General features: G+C 37.6%; 1 pseudogene across 1 annotated transcript; it reads left to right on the top strand.

Moving 5' to 3' along the window:
• The first annotated feature begins 6,676 nt into the window (after positions 1–6,676).
• LOC106000682 lies at positions 6,677–7,804 on the top strand (annotated as a pseudogene). Its single transcript, XR_001175803.1, has one exon. The product of XR_001175803.1 is annotated as an adiponectin receptor protein 1 pseudogene (transcript).
• Positions 7,805–15,526: the final 7,722 nt, after the last annotated feature.

A 15,526-nucleotide genomic window follows, 5' to 3' on the forward strand; every position in this document is an offset into this window, starting at 1 on the left:
ATGAAAGAAGAACTGAAGCTGGCATCCTTTTAGAGAGAGTGAGTAGACAGAAAATCTATTTAACTAGACTTTAGAACCATGGGAACATCCATGGATAGCCCATTACATGTGTCTAGGTTTTATAAAGTATGTGCTTTGAGGAGAATTTGGTTTCAGATGAGATAGGTTATCACTTGTGAAATTTACACACTTCTCAAGTCTACTCAGTACTGCCTTTTCAGAGAACTGTGAGTGAATAGCTGCTTACTTTAGACCCCTGATGCTAATCGAATGTGACTAGCTATTGATTGTGAGTTACTGTGAGACAGTGAAATGCATGAATGTACAAAGGGATGGGCAGCTGTAGCTTTCGGAATTTCTGCACCAAAGACTATCAATTAAAAGTGTCTGATTAACGAGGCGATCTATTACATGAATTATTACCAACTGAAAGTATGTTTCCAAAGGTCAGTTTCAAATTAGCACTAGCCCTCTACATGCATTTTGTTTCATTAAGTGAAACATAAACATCATCAGATCAAATAACTCCCGGTCCAAGCTGTAAAAGGAAGTGAAAGTTCTACTGAAGTTCTAATTACTGGGAGGTCGTTCCAAGATTTTTAACCTACACTGGACATAACCAATTTATTAAATTAAGTGATAGATACCATATGTTTCAGATTGCTTGAACCTTAAAATATAGGATTTGGGAAAAATTATTTCCTAACCAATTTTTTTGAATATGTCAGGAGAAAAAGTTATTACATATACATACATATATATATAGAATTATAATTTTATAGACTTTCATGCATTAATATTTTTTCAGATTTAACTTGATATAAAATGAAGAGTAGAAACGTAAATTTTAAAATGATTTGAATGCCAGGTGTTGGTGGGTCACACCTATATAATCAGGGAACCTGAGATCTGAGGATTGCAGTTCAAAGCCAGCTGGGGAAGAAAATACTGTGAGACTCTCTTATCTCTAATAAACTACTCAGTAAAAGCCAGAAGTAGTGCTGTGGCTCAAGTAGAGAGCACTATCCTTGAACAAAATGAGGCTCAGGGACCAGACATCAGGCACAAGCCCAGGACTAGCACCCAGGACTAGATTTGAATAATTTTGTATCATCATGCAAAAATAATTAAAATTTATCTTTCAATGCATTTTCCTCACAGCCTCTGATATTACTATGGCCAGTGGTGAATAAAAGTGCATTTTCAATAATCTTTGGTGTTGCATTCATATGACAAAGTGACATCAGTGGAAGTGAAATCACATAAGTCTGGGAAGGTCTGAATTGTCACTCAAGTGTGTTATTCAGCTATATGAAGACAGCAGGTATCAGGGATTCATGCCTGTAATCTTAACTACTCAGGAGGCTGAGATCTGAGGATCATGGTCCAAAGTCAACCCAAGCAGGAAAGTATGAGACTGTTACGTTTAACTAACCATCAAAAAGCTGGATGCTCAAGTGGTAGAGTGGCAGCCTCAAGAGAAAAAGATAAGGTGCAGTTCCCACGCACGGAGGTCAAGCCCCAATATCGGCACACACACACACACCCATGAAAAATATGTACAATCTTTAGTGGATCACAAAGGCAATGACTCCAGTGACAATGACTCCAAAGACAATGACTCTGCAGAACTAAATTGTCAATCCAGCACCAATTTTAAACCATCTGAGGCATTTGTACTTCTTTCATTTATTTATCTATTTTTGATCAGGGGTCTGAACTCTGGGCCTGGGCACTGTCCCTCAGCTCTTCAGCTCAAGACTAGTGCTCTACCACTTGAGCCACAGCACCACTTCTGGGTTTTTCTGCTTATGTGGTGTTAAGAAATCAAACCCAAAGCCTCATGCATGCAAGGCTAACGCTCTACCACTGAACCACTTTTCCAGCTTTCACATCTGTATTTCTTAGTAGAATAGGTATCATAGCACTTTTAGAAGAATAGTTTGTATTCATTCCTTGTGTCAACCATAAATTCCACAGAAAAAAGTTTAAATGCTTACATGAAATTCCTAAAAACAGATTATATGGGACATGACATAGAAGCTAAAACTTGATATAGTTTATGAATAGAGCTTAATTTATTAGTATATATATTTTAAAAGTACTTAATCAAACAAATGCTAACATTATATCCAACTAAAAATAAAGCTGGGATGGGTGCCTATATGCCTGGGTGCCTATAATCCTAGCTACTCAGGAGGCTGAGATCTGAGGATCAAAGGCAGCTCAGGCAAAAAAAAAAAGTCCTCATGAGTCTCCAGTTAACTACTGAAAACCATAAGTGGTGCTGTAGCTCAAGTGGTTGAGCACTAGCCTTGAGCACCAGAAGGCTCAGGGACAACACCCAGGCCCTGAGTTCAAGCCCCACAACTGACAATATATGTAGCTGGAAATGTATAGAAATTGTAGAAAAAATTACTAATTCTATAAAGTTTCTCTTAGAAAGACAAAGTTTCTCATACCTGTATTCCCATGTACTTAGGAGGCAGAAATCTGGAAGATGACAATTTGAAGACAGCCCAGGCAAACTCTAGAGAGACATCATTTCAGTCAATGAACTAGGAATGGTGTCACATGCCTGTGATGGCAACTATGTGGGAAGTATAAATAGGAGATTCACAGTCTAGGGAAAGCAAGAGTATAAACACATTTTGTTTCAGTATCTTACTGTTTTCATTATTATGACTCTGTTGTATTGTTTGATGTCTAAACCTTCATTAACTAGTTTTATTGCTTGGGCTGTTCTATTCAGGAAGTCACACTTCTAAATATTACAACAGTTTCAATGGTGAAACTACAGCAATTACCAACTAAAGAAAAATAACTAAAGTATTGTTAATAAATTTTAATGAAGCTAAAATTAAATGGAAATCTATTTAACTTTGTATTAAAATTGCAACTTATTGTCTAATTTATGCAACACTATGTGGAATGTATAAATTTACACATAGTTGAAATGCTCACTAAACAATTTATAGAATTAAACCTACATGGTGGACCAGTGAAATAGCTCTTAGAAAGCTATAAAGGTATGAGTAGTACCTTGATTTTTTTCCCTGAATACCAAGACAAAGAAAATGTACAGCCAGGTGTCCAAGACTCATGCCTGCAATCCTAGTTCTCAGGAGACTGAGGGCTGCAGTATCACAATTGAAATCCTGTCCAGAAAGGAAAATCCACAAAATTTCATCTCTAGTTAATGAGCTGAAAGGTGGACAGGCTCAAAAAGTACAGTGCCAATCAAACAAATGTGTACCATAAATTCTAAAAAGTGAATTAGAGTGTATAATGAAAGCCTTCATACATAAACATGCTTCTATTTTAAAAATAAAAGAATTATGTTTCAATAATTATTTTAAAAGGAACTGTCTGTATCGAGTATGAAACAATCTTATCTTTTCCTAACATACTTTTATATATTTATCTTGGAGAAATAGGAATAATTTACATAAATGTGTATATTTACCCATATTTAAAAATTTTAAAACATACCCAGTCCACTAAAAGAACATCAATTCAATGACAAAAGTTCCAAGAATAAAATGGTTCCAAGTATCTTGGAAAGTGATAACTTGAATGTGAAATCCATCTGTAGTATTACTTGAAAAACCAAAGAATTTCAACAAAAATGTTTATTAATATGAGTGGATGTCTCAATCATATTGGTGGTTGCAATTTTCTTTCCTATATTTCTTTTCTTAGTACTGGGGTTTGAACTCAGGGCACTTGCATGCATAGTGCTCTATCATTTGCACCACACCTCCAGCCTTCCTTTATCTTAGTTATTTTGGAGATGGGAAACTGATGGAGTTTGCAGCCCAGGTTGGATTCATTCTTAGGTTTGTCAGCTTTTAATCTCCCGAGTAGCTAGGATTACAGGCATGAGCCACCAGAGCCTGGCATAATAGTGGCCATTAAAAAAATATATTTAGTTTGAATTTTCAGCCAAACAGAATTTTTTGAATAGGAATAGAATATACCAAAGTTTGATAGTAACAAAATAAACTTATGCAAATTGTCATTGCTGATACATATGTGGATATGTACATATATAAAGATTTATATATTTATGTATAAATGATATCTCCATATTGATAGACATATAAATTATAACACATATATATTTTGTTTTCTTGTGATTTAAAAAATTTCTCTATTTTATATTTTATGAGTAACCTTTTAATCTTTTGTTTCAGGGCTCAAAATATTTTTCTTCTTTTAGGTTAGACCCTATAAACGTCATACCTAGTCATTTAGTGGTTGCTTTAGTAATTTCATTTATTTATTTATTTATTTTGCCATTCTTGGGCTTGAACTCAGCCTGTGTGCTATCCCTGGGCATCTTTGTGCTAAGGTTACTACTCTATCACTTAAACCACAGCACCAGTTCCAGATTTTTCTAAATAGTTTATTGGAGATAAGAGTCTCACAGACTTTCCCGCCCACAGTTTGAAGGGCTGCCTTCAAATTGTGATTCTCAGATCTCAGCCTCCAGAGTAGCTAGCATAGCAATCATGATTCACCAGTGCCCATTTAATAATTTTGTTCAGGGAGGTACTGGGACTTGAACTCAGAGCCTTCTATTCTGCTAGCATTATTGTCCATTGCTGGTGTTCTACCACTTGTGTCATTTATCCGGTCTCAGATTTTTGTTGGTTAATTTGAGATGAGTCTCTTGGATTTCTCTACTCCAGTTGACTTCAAACCCCAAGGCTCAAATCTCATTTACCTGAGCAGCAAGGGTTATAGTTGTGATCACTTGTACTCTATTTCCTTTATATCTTTGAATGCCTTTAACTGTAAGCAATTATATTATTCACAAGTTTTTCTCCTTAGTTCCCCAATCCAATAAAGGCCCTCTTATTATTTTATGAAACATTGTTCCAGTCTTTTTTGTCTTATTTTATGCAAACTGAATTAAGCATTATTAATATTATGTTGCAGAAAGATTTTAACTGTGCTTTCTGAAGTGCTCAATAACGTACAGCTACAGATTTCATTTGTCTGCAAGTGAATGATCTTCCTGACAAACAAAAATATTCTCCATGTACACATACTTCTAAAGAGTGAGATATTGTTTATATTTTGCTAAAAAAATAATGGTAGCAATTGACCAGGTCAGTTTATATCAACCGTTGCCAGGGCACCCCATTTGGAATCACATACAGTCAAATTTTCTGAGAAAAAGAGCCAAACTTCAGGCCAGTCAAGCATGAGGAAAGTCATTCTGCAAAAGGCCATTTGGAAATGTAAAACATCATTTGCAGTCTATACAAAATTATCAACATAGGCAGACTGCCAGGGGCATTCTGTGAGATGCATGGAGAAACATACATATCTCTCTGGTCATGTACCAAATGATCTCATGGACCAGAATTCCCTACTTGGGGAAGGATTCCAATATTATGTTTCAGAATCAAGGTAAGGAAAACTACCAGTAATCAACCGTAATCAACAAAATTTAATAAATCATGAAGACATTCCTTAATTTGAGAACTTGATATTCCTCATTAATAGAAGGATGCATAATCCCATCCAGGCATTTGTGTTTCATGTCACCAATAATCCTAGATAATTAGGAGGGTGAGATCTGAGGATTGATGTTCAGAGACAGCTTGTGCAGGAAAATCCATGAAACTCTTATATCCAATTCACCAGTGAAAAGCCAGAAGTTGATCTGTGGTTCAATTGGTAGAGTGTCATCCTTGAGTGAAAAAAATTCTCAGTCCCTGAATTCAAAGCACGATAATGACACAAAAAAAAGAAAGGAAAAATTAAAGGAAAAAGGAAAACGTACAATTCCTAGTTGCAATGGCTGCTTTAAAAAGAATAACCCAACCAGGGATTCTTTAACAACTAAATTTTATTTTCTGATGTCTCTGGAGGCTGACATGGGAGCCCAAAGTATAAGCAGGTTTAGATTCTTCATGGCCTCTCTCCTCTGGCTTGTAAGTGGCCAAATTCTCACTTGTCTCTTCACATGGTTTGGTCTCTGTCTCTGTTTTAATTTCCTCTTTGTACAAGGACTTTACTGACACACAATTAATGCCTACATAAAATCCTTTTTTTTTTATCTCAACTAGCTCTAAAAACATTCTATCTCCAAATACAGCCCTACTATTTATATTTGGGGCTTAGGACTTAAATGTTTGAATCCAGGGAAGACAACATTCAGCCCACAACAGTGCACCTTAGAATGATTAAGTAGCTTGTTCGAAGTCAAAAAATACTATTCTAAGTTAGCAAAGCCAGGATTCTAACCATACTCTTCTTTCCCATAAAGTTTATGATGAACATTGGCTGCCAACTAGGGCTAATCATCGGTAGCATCCCATGGTAGGAGAGCTCTATAAGCTGAATTTTTCTTTGGCAGCAGGTGAGGTTGAGCCTCCTCGAGCTGGTGATGGAGATGGTGGCGGAGGTGACGCGGTGTGGTCTCGCGCTCCTTCCGGCACAAGCGAAGGGGCTGAAGATCCGAGGCCTCTACACCACAGGCCGCCTCCATCACCCAGAGATGGAGATGTAGAGCTGGGGACCACCACGCCTCCTCCCCCACCCCACCCCACCCTCCACCAGCAGCAACTCCATCTCCAGGAGATCGCTGCCCCTCCCCAGGTGCCGAACACCCTCAACCTGGCCCTAAGCCCAAGCTGCGGGGTACCGAAGTACCAGCAGGATGTCTTCCCACCACAGGGCTATGGCGACCCAGGGCAATGGGGCTTCTGCCAGGCACCAGGAGGCCGACTTGGTGGGACTAGCCACCCTGCGACCCTTGCTGGAAGAGAAAGCCAAGTGTGTCATGATCAACTCAACTCAAGCTGAAGAAAAGCAAGCGTACCCTGTGTCCCAGGAAGAAGAGGAGGAGATGCGGGTATTGCCTCTCCCTCTGCAGGCCCACCATGCTATGGAGAAGATGGAGGAGTTCGTGTACAAGGTGTGGGAGGGCAGCTGGCGGGTCATCCCGTATGACACGCTTCCTGATTGGCTGAAGGACAATGACTACCTGCTCCATGGCCACCGACCACCCATGCCCTCCTTTCGGGCTTGCTTCAAGAGCATCTTCCGCATCCACACGGAAACGGGCAACATCTGGACCCATCTCCTCGGGTTCCTGCTGTTTCTCTTTTTGGGCATCTTGACCATGCTCAGACCGAACGTCTACTTCATGGCCCCCCTGCAGGAGAAGGTGGTGTTCGGGGTGTTCTTTCTGGGTGCAGTGCTCTGCCTCAGCTTCTCTTGGCTCTTCCACACCGTCTGCTGTCATTCAGAGAAAGTCTCCCAGACGTTTTCCAAACTGGACTATTCCGGGATCGCTCTGCTAATTATGGGGAGTTTTGTCCCTTGGCTCTATTACTGCTTCTACTGCTCCCCAAAGGTGCGGCTGGTCTACCTCTGCACCGTCTGTGTGCTGGGCATTTCTTCCATCATCGTGGCACAGTGGGACAGGTTCGCCACTCCTAAGCACCGGAAGACCAGAGCAGGAGTGTTCCTGGGCCTGGGCTTGAGTGGTGTGGTGCCTACCATGCACTTCACCATCGTGGAGGGCATTGTCAAAGCTGTCACAGTGGGCCGGATGGGCTGGTTCTTGCTCATGGCTTTTATGTACATCACCGGAGCCTGCCTCTACGCTGCTCGGATTCCTGAGCGCTTCTTTCCAGGGAAATTTGACCTATGGTTCCAGTCTCATCAGATTTTCCACGTGCTGGTGGTGGTGGCTGCTCTGGTCCACTTCTACGTGGTCTCCAGCCTTCAGGAATTCCGTTATAGCCTAGCAGGTGGCTGTACTGATGATTCCCTGCTCTGAGCCTTTCCAGCTGAGGGGTGGAGGAGGAGCTTCCTAAGTGCTTTGAAAAAAAATAACTTCTTTGCTGAAGTGAGAGGAAGTCTGAGTTGTCTGTTTCTACATATTCATATCTATTTATCTATAGATATAGACACCTATATCTCTATCTATCTATCTATCTATCTATCTATCTATCTATCTATCTATCTATCTATCTGGCTGTCTATCCATCTATCTATCTATCTATCTATCTATCTATCTATCTATCTATCTATCTATCTATCTATCCATCTATCTAGCTAGCTATCTGTCTATCCATCCGTCCTCTTAGAGAATTGAGTTACCACTCAAGTTTCAGCTCATTGTTACAGACATTGGGCAATAAAATTTCCATTTCAGTTCTTCATTGGAGAGGGTGGGATGATCAACCACCACAAGGCAACTCTTGGTTCCTCACAAAGATGGGTCTTTGAAGCTCATGTTGAGATTTTACCCTTCTTCCAATCATTTTGGGGAAAACAAACAGATTGAAATTCTTCAGAATTTTTTTTCCAGAAGGAAATGTCTCTCCTTTACTTTCATCTGTGTACAGGTTACTGTGTAACTTTGACTCCCACCAGGCCAGCTATTTGTGTAGCATACTTTTCAAAAACAATTGTAACTCCATTTCATCTTTCAAGGTCCCAGAGCAGGAAGAATGAAGCCATCAATATTTATATAGCCCAGCTAATCATGGAAGTGTGGCCAAGCCTCATGTAATGAGTCTTAGTTTTGTTTTGTTTCTCTTGTCAGAGTAATGTAAAATTAAAATGGGGAAAGATATTCAGTTGGGGGGGGATGCTGATCCTAGGATTTGAACTCAGAGCCTAAGCATTGTACCTAAGCTTTTTTTGCTCAAGGCTTGAGCTTACCCACTTGAGCCATAGCACCACTGCTGGACGTTATTGGTAGTTAATTGGAGATAAGAGTCTCACACTTTTTTTTTTTTTTTTTGGCCTGGGCTGGTATTGAACCACAGTCCATGGATCTCAGCCTCCTGCATAACTAAGATTACAGGAATGAGCCACCAGCACCTGGCTGATATTCAACTTTTCTTCTTTTCTTTGTCAGTCCTGGGGCTTGCACTCAGGTCCTGGACTCTGCTTCCAAGCTCTTTTTACTCAGGCTTAGCGCTCTACCACTTTGAGACACAGTTCTACTTTCAGTTTTTTGGTGGCTAATTGGAAAAAAAGTGTCTCAAGGACTTTCGTGCCCTGGCTGGCTTTGAATAGCAACATTCAGATCTCAGCCTCCTGAGTAGGTAGGATTACAGGCATGAGCCACCAGCCCCCCGTTTGATACTCAACTTTCAATAGGAAGTTTTAAAAGAAAACTTGCTTTTATTGCTATGTATCTTGACGCAAAGACTATAAGGATAAAAGAAAGAACATAAGACATATTTTCTTTCTATCTTTATATACACAAAATTTTAGAATACTTTCTTTATGTATTTGAATTCTCAAGCAAAAAAAAAAAATCTGCTCTGTTTCCAGTGGCATAATAAATCACAACAAAATAATTATAAACATAAAGGCAAAAATATTTCCTAATGTTCATTTTCCAGAAAAGATTCCTGTGAGTGATTTTACTTTCATATATGTTGCACAAGTTTATACATATTTATGTAGCAAAACAGTGATAAATTTGTTTTGGAAAAACTAAATTTATCTGCAATCAAAATGGTTTTCTTTTATGGGCAACAAAGCATTGTTTTGATGCGTACTTATCTTGGTTGATCGAAAATTTACATTTACTTTCCTCAATCAGTAATATTTATATAGCCGTTTTTCATATGTCAACTCACTCATGCAAAAGCCTATCTATAAGTCAAGTCCAAACACAGGGTGTGAATATTCCCACAGACACCTGACATGCCTTCCAGGATGGAAAGGACTGGAAATTTACTGTAGCCCTCTGCTTTGATTTCTAAGGCTGTGGTCTTGGTCAGCACATTCTGTTTCATTGAGACAGTAGTGTTTACATGATCCCTGGTTCACTGCCACCCAATCCAGAAGAAAACAAATATAACAAGTTATCTTCACAAGGAGCTCCATTCCGGTTCTATTCATTGTGTTATTTCATTTACAAGTCTCACAAAGTAACATTATTCACACTTAAGATTGTTCAGAACAAATGATATTAGGAGTCATCAATTATATTTTTGTGTAACAGAAACTCATTTCCAAAATAAGCCTCTATAAAACATGAAAAGGCATAACATTACTATTTCAGACAACATCAAGATTCTGCAAAAATTGTACATGGGAGTGATAAGATGGACTAAGAAATGAGGAAATAGATCCAGCCCATAGCTCAGATGAAAGGTTAAGTTGGCAATTGCTTTTATTTTTGCAAGTATTTTTTTCTTTATCCATGAAAACAGCACAGACTTAGTCCTAATCAGTGAACTCTAGTACTACTTATACATTATATATGTCCAGTCTCTAAAGTATAAGCAGAAGCTCTTAAGTTCCAAAGTGATCATCACTTATGAGTTCGGGGGCTTCATAAAATAGGTATATGTTTTCTTTGTCTATATAGTCTAGAAGATTCCATAAATGGTTCTATACAGTTACCATTGTGTCCATAGGCTTAAAACAACCTAAGACATTTGAAAATGTTGCATAATTGCAATTCAACTTCTTGAGGAAAATGAACTAACAGTTTCCAGCATATGTAATAAATAATAAATGAGAAAGTAATGTAAACATTAGTTAAAAAGCTTATTACATGACTGAATACAATATACTCAATTGTACTTTCCTCTAAATATATTATGAATGGGCTGGGTAGAAGGTCTCATGACTATAACTCTAGCTACTCAGGAGGAGGATATCAAGAAGATCATAATTTGAATCCAGCTCAGGCAAAAGTTAGCAAGACCCCCATGTCAAGCAACAAAATATGAATAATTGTATACCTAGCTTGGAACAACTAGTCAAGATCTCTAAGAAGCACAGTTAAGAAGAGCTTATTCTGGGTCTGACCCTGGGTAAACACAGGAGACCCTATCTCAGGGAAAAATAATGACCTACCCCCCCCTAAAAAACGGCCAGAGATGAGGCTGAAGCGGTAGGTCATCTGCCTGGAATACAAGAGACCTGGAGTTCAAACCCAGTATGACTGAAAATATCTATGTATGTATGTATGTATCTATATATTTATGTATCTATGTATCTATCTATCTGTAAATATGAGTGTGTATATATATATATATATATATATATATATACTCTCTTTCACTTTTCTACTATTCTGATACATCTAGCACAATGTAAAAGCTATACATAGTTCTCATTCATATGTTTCCTAACACGACAATTGAAGACTCCCATAGAATAGTGGAGGTCTTCTAAATTCCTGAACAAATTTTAAACAAATTCTGGCAATCATGCACATTTTTGTGTTTCTTAATAAAAACATTATAGCAAAACATTCACTATGTATATTATATTTAATATCTTAACAAGTGAATGAAGGACCTATGGCAGTTCATTAACATGCACTTGTATTGCATGGTAGACTGGAGAGCTAGTATGTTCAGATATTTAATGTAGAATAAAGAGTCATGGTGAGAACTTCTTCTGTAGCTACCTGTTGACAGTGGGACCTATATACCCAGACTACATAGGACCTTCCATGGTCTGTGATGTATAAAGTGTCCCTTTACATGGTCAATGAAAAAAACCCACATTTATATGGCTGTCCATGATTTTTTGAACAGCCTCAGAAGATTTTATAAACATGCTTATGTGGTTATCATAGTGCCATAGCTACCCAAGACATTAGAACCTGTGGATGAGGAGAGTGAAATCTAGATGAGTCAATATCCACTGGCCTTCTGCCAAACCTAGGAGAGTGTCTGTGAGTAGAGCTGAGTTAATGTACACCCACATCACTGTTCCATGCCCCTTGGCTTCAGGGAAGCAGGGTGTGTGTTCTTGCTTAGAATACACATAACAATGGTAACGGAGATGAGAATAGGATACACTGAACAACAAGGATCTGTGGTATAACCTCATGCCTGACTGCTTCAGTTTAGCTTAAATCCAGTCAATTCAGTAGCTAAAGTAGAGAATGCTTAGTAACCTCTATCTGCTTTGCAGACATATAGCTAACATATGCCATGTGACCATAGCTAACAGACTCCATTCCACAGTACAAAAGAAGACTCTTCATCTTGACAACCTTTCAGAATAGTTTCCTGCACATTGTTCATTTGTTAAGTGCTTATCAAAGGACAGCTCAGAGGATAATGTATCCCTTTCCAAATGATGCATTAGTAGGTCAGGCAGGTAATAATAATTGCCAGTTTCACCAGAGATTGTGTTAGACAGTTCAACAAGTAGACACAAATTTATTATTCACTAGTTCAACATTGATTTTATTTTTACAAATAGTGCTTCACCAACCATTTCTGCATATTTTGTTAAATATTTCATCTGTTATATTGGAATTAAGGTGTACAGATACTCTCATAATTGTCACCACTAAAATTAGACTAAAATTCCTATTTTACATAATGTTCAATAAAGTAAATCATAAATTATAAGTTTTATAAGATTGTTTCATACATATTCATTATTGTTCCAGGAATCATATAAAGAAACATAGTAATAAAACTGACATTTGTGCATTAATATACTTATTTCTGTAATTGGATTAAGTTTGAAGTGGGCAACTGTTAAAGAAAAGCAGTAGAGAACCCATTGTCTTATAAAATTTAATCTTCAAGACAGTAATGCCAGCACTCAGCAGGCTGAATTAGGAGGATCATGAGTGCAAGGCTAAGGCTCCAGACATAGCTCAATGTATAGTATGTTGACTATGATTCCTTTGTATTGATACTGTCAAAACAACAGCAGAACTGTTCAATCATTTTTAGTATAATGTTTACTCTTTGATGAAGAAGTTAGAAAATTATGTCAAGGACCTATGAAATAGATTAAAAGAGTAACGTAGCTAGGTAGTTCATGCCTGTCATCCTACCTAGAGCAGAGACAGGTCTGAAGACTGATGTTTGAAGGCGAGAGAGTCTCATCTCCAATTAACTAACTAAAAGCCAGAAAAGGAAGTGTGCTTTAAGGCCAGCCTAGAGCATAAAATTCATGCTAATATAAGTCGCCCTGAGTTCAAACCCTAGTACAGGCATGCACATGCATGTGCACACAAGTGCACACACACACACACACACACACACACACACACACACACAACTGCAAACAGACAAATTGTGACAAATTTTGACTTTTTAAAAGATACTCAATTATAAGGCAATTTCTACTGCTGGTATGTACATCTGGGGAAAATGTCTGTTTTTCATTAAAATTATACGAGGAAACGGAGGTAATCAAGTTAATGACTTTCTCTACCACTTAGAGAGCTGAGATTCTTCTGTGGGTGGCCTCCTAACAGTGATGAAATATAAACTCCAGATCATCTATGACAGACCACAGAAAGTAGACATGAATGGATGTCTTCTGTGAATGGATAGAAAAAAAACAAGCTGGGATTGCTGAAGTATTCCAATGCCCATGTACAGCTTAGGTTCAAAGAACAGTAGCATTAATAGCCACAGACAAAGAGCAATTTATACCTTTCATGAGACCAACTAGCAGGAAGTGCTGTTCATTTAGATAGTGAAAAAATGTACTTTTCTTTTTTTACTACTACTGTCATGGAAAATAACTTATGGCGTCTTTAGCAAACAGTGTAAGCATTTTGTTTATGGAAGGAATGTAACTCATTGGGAAAGGTATGGCAAGATGCATCTAACATTGCATTCACCGCCCTGCTGCCTTCTGTCCTCTGCTCTTTTATATATTTTTATGATTTGCCTGTGAATACAGAAGAATTGGTGAGATATTAATACTAGGTCTAATAATAAATGCATATCACTTCCATTTTGATTGTTAAATCTCTCTTGTTCATTCTCCCTCTACCCCCATCTCTTTCATTGACTTTTTCTCTCTTCCTCTCCCCATCCCCTCTTCTTTCCCCTCAGTCTCCTCTCATATTCTTGCACTGAAGAATCCAATTTGACATGTTGGAGAGGCCTGAATGACACACAGATGGAAGAATCCACAGGCCATGTGCCAACATGGAATTAGAACTGTGAGACCAAAAGTTTGTAAGCAATTAAATTCTGCTAACCATCTCTGAGTAAACCATCCTACTTGGTCCTTAAGATGAAACTGCAACCCTAGCAATATCTTCAGGTGAATATTACAAAAAAAATCCACAAACCTATTCCTGGATCCCATTGCCACAGAATCTGTATGATTATATGTATGGTGTTTTAAGCTGCAAAATTGGGGGTGGTGATGCAATAGTAAGTAACAAATAAAAATCAGAAGGACAAAGAAGAAACCTAAGAAAGTCTCTATAGGTGGTTCAAGCCTGAAAGAGGAGTATGGCCCCTGACATAGATTAGAAATCAAACCCTGCCTGGACTTTCCCACTATAGAGGACAGACTGCAGTCCCTGCTGAGTGACAGTGAATACTTTTGTACTGCTCATATATGAAGACTAATTCTGGGAAAGGGAAGAGAACAAATATCAACATGAGACTACAAGGGAAAACACAACTGCCAGATGTTTTAAAAGCAATGAAAAATACATACCATATTAGGAAAACTAAAAACTGAAAAAAAGTTTGTTAGCTGCAGTTTTAATGTAGGAAGTAGGAAGGGAAGTTAGGCAGAAATCAGTGCCTAATTAAAAAGAGTGGTTCACACCAAGAACATCAAGATCCTTGAAAATTACCAAAGGAAATATAAAAAGGATTTCATCTTTTGAATCACTTAGATATAGTGAGCTGCTTAAATTTTTATAAAGTAGCAAAAGTTTTGTAGCTCACAGGATAAATGCTAAGTAAAAACACATGAAAAATATCAAAAATAAAGACAGAGAAATTTGGAGTAAACTGTATTAAAATGTCTTTGGCTATCCTTGATCAATATTAGATATATGAAGATTGAGAATGTTCAATCAAAGTATATATTACAAATTTCAAGATAATAATGAAAATATTCTCTGACATTAAGAGGTATAAACAAACTAATAATGGAGATATAATGGAATCCTAACACTTACTGAATCCAAAACAAATAGAATAGAAAATGTAGCCTGAAAAATATCCAAAACATTGTCATATTAAATATTATCCAATATTAAATCTTATCCAATGAAAGGAAACATACAAAATATAATGAACTACACATAGTATTTAAAACAGAAATTGACAAAAATAGATTTTTAGCATACCAAAGAGAAAACTACTGCAAACAAAAGAAAATCACAAATAGGATTAAAAGGTATTTTAAAGATACACCAAAGTAGACATTTACCAAAAAATAATATTTACTTCGAGTCAGAAGAACTATTACTGGGAGTTAACCCAGGGCATCACACATCTTAGGCAGGTGTATTACCACTAAGTCACAGTTCAGACTCTAGAATTAACTTCAGAATTTATCATAGTAAAGAAGAACAGAAAGCAGTAATGAAGAGATTAACCCACAAATGGCTTACCTTCCCCACTGTGTGCACAACTAACCCCAGAGCTCCATAATATATGAATAAAATTAAACTAATAGAACTGACAGGAGAAGCTGCTATTTTCCTCAGTCTGTCTTAATTCACTCCTGATATTCTTTATGCTAAGAATGAAAGGCTCTTAATGAATAAAGTATATCTTTATCG

Source organism: Dipodomys ordii, unplaced genomic scaffold (genome assembly GCF_000151885.1).
Source record: "Dipodomys ordii isolate 6190 unplaced genomic scaffold, Dord_2.0 Scaffold234, whole genome shotgun sequence".
Taxonomy (NCBI): Eukaryota; Metazoa; Chordata; class Mammalia; order Rodentia; family Heteromyidae; genus Dipodomys; species Dipodomys ordii.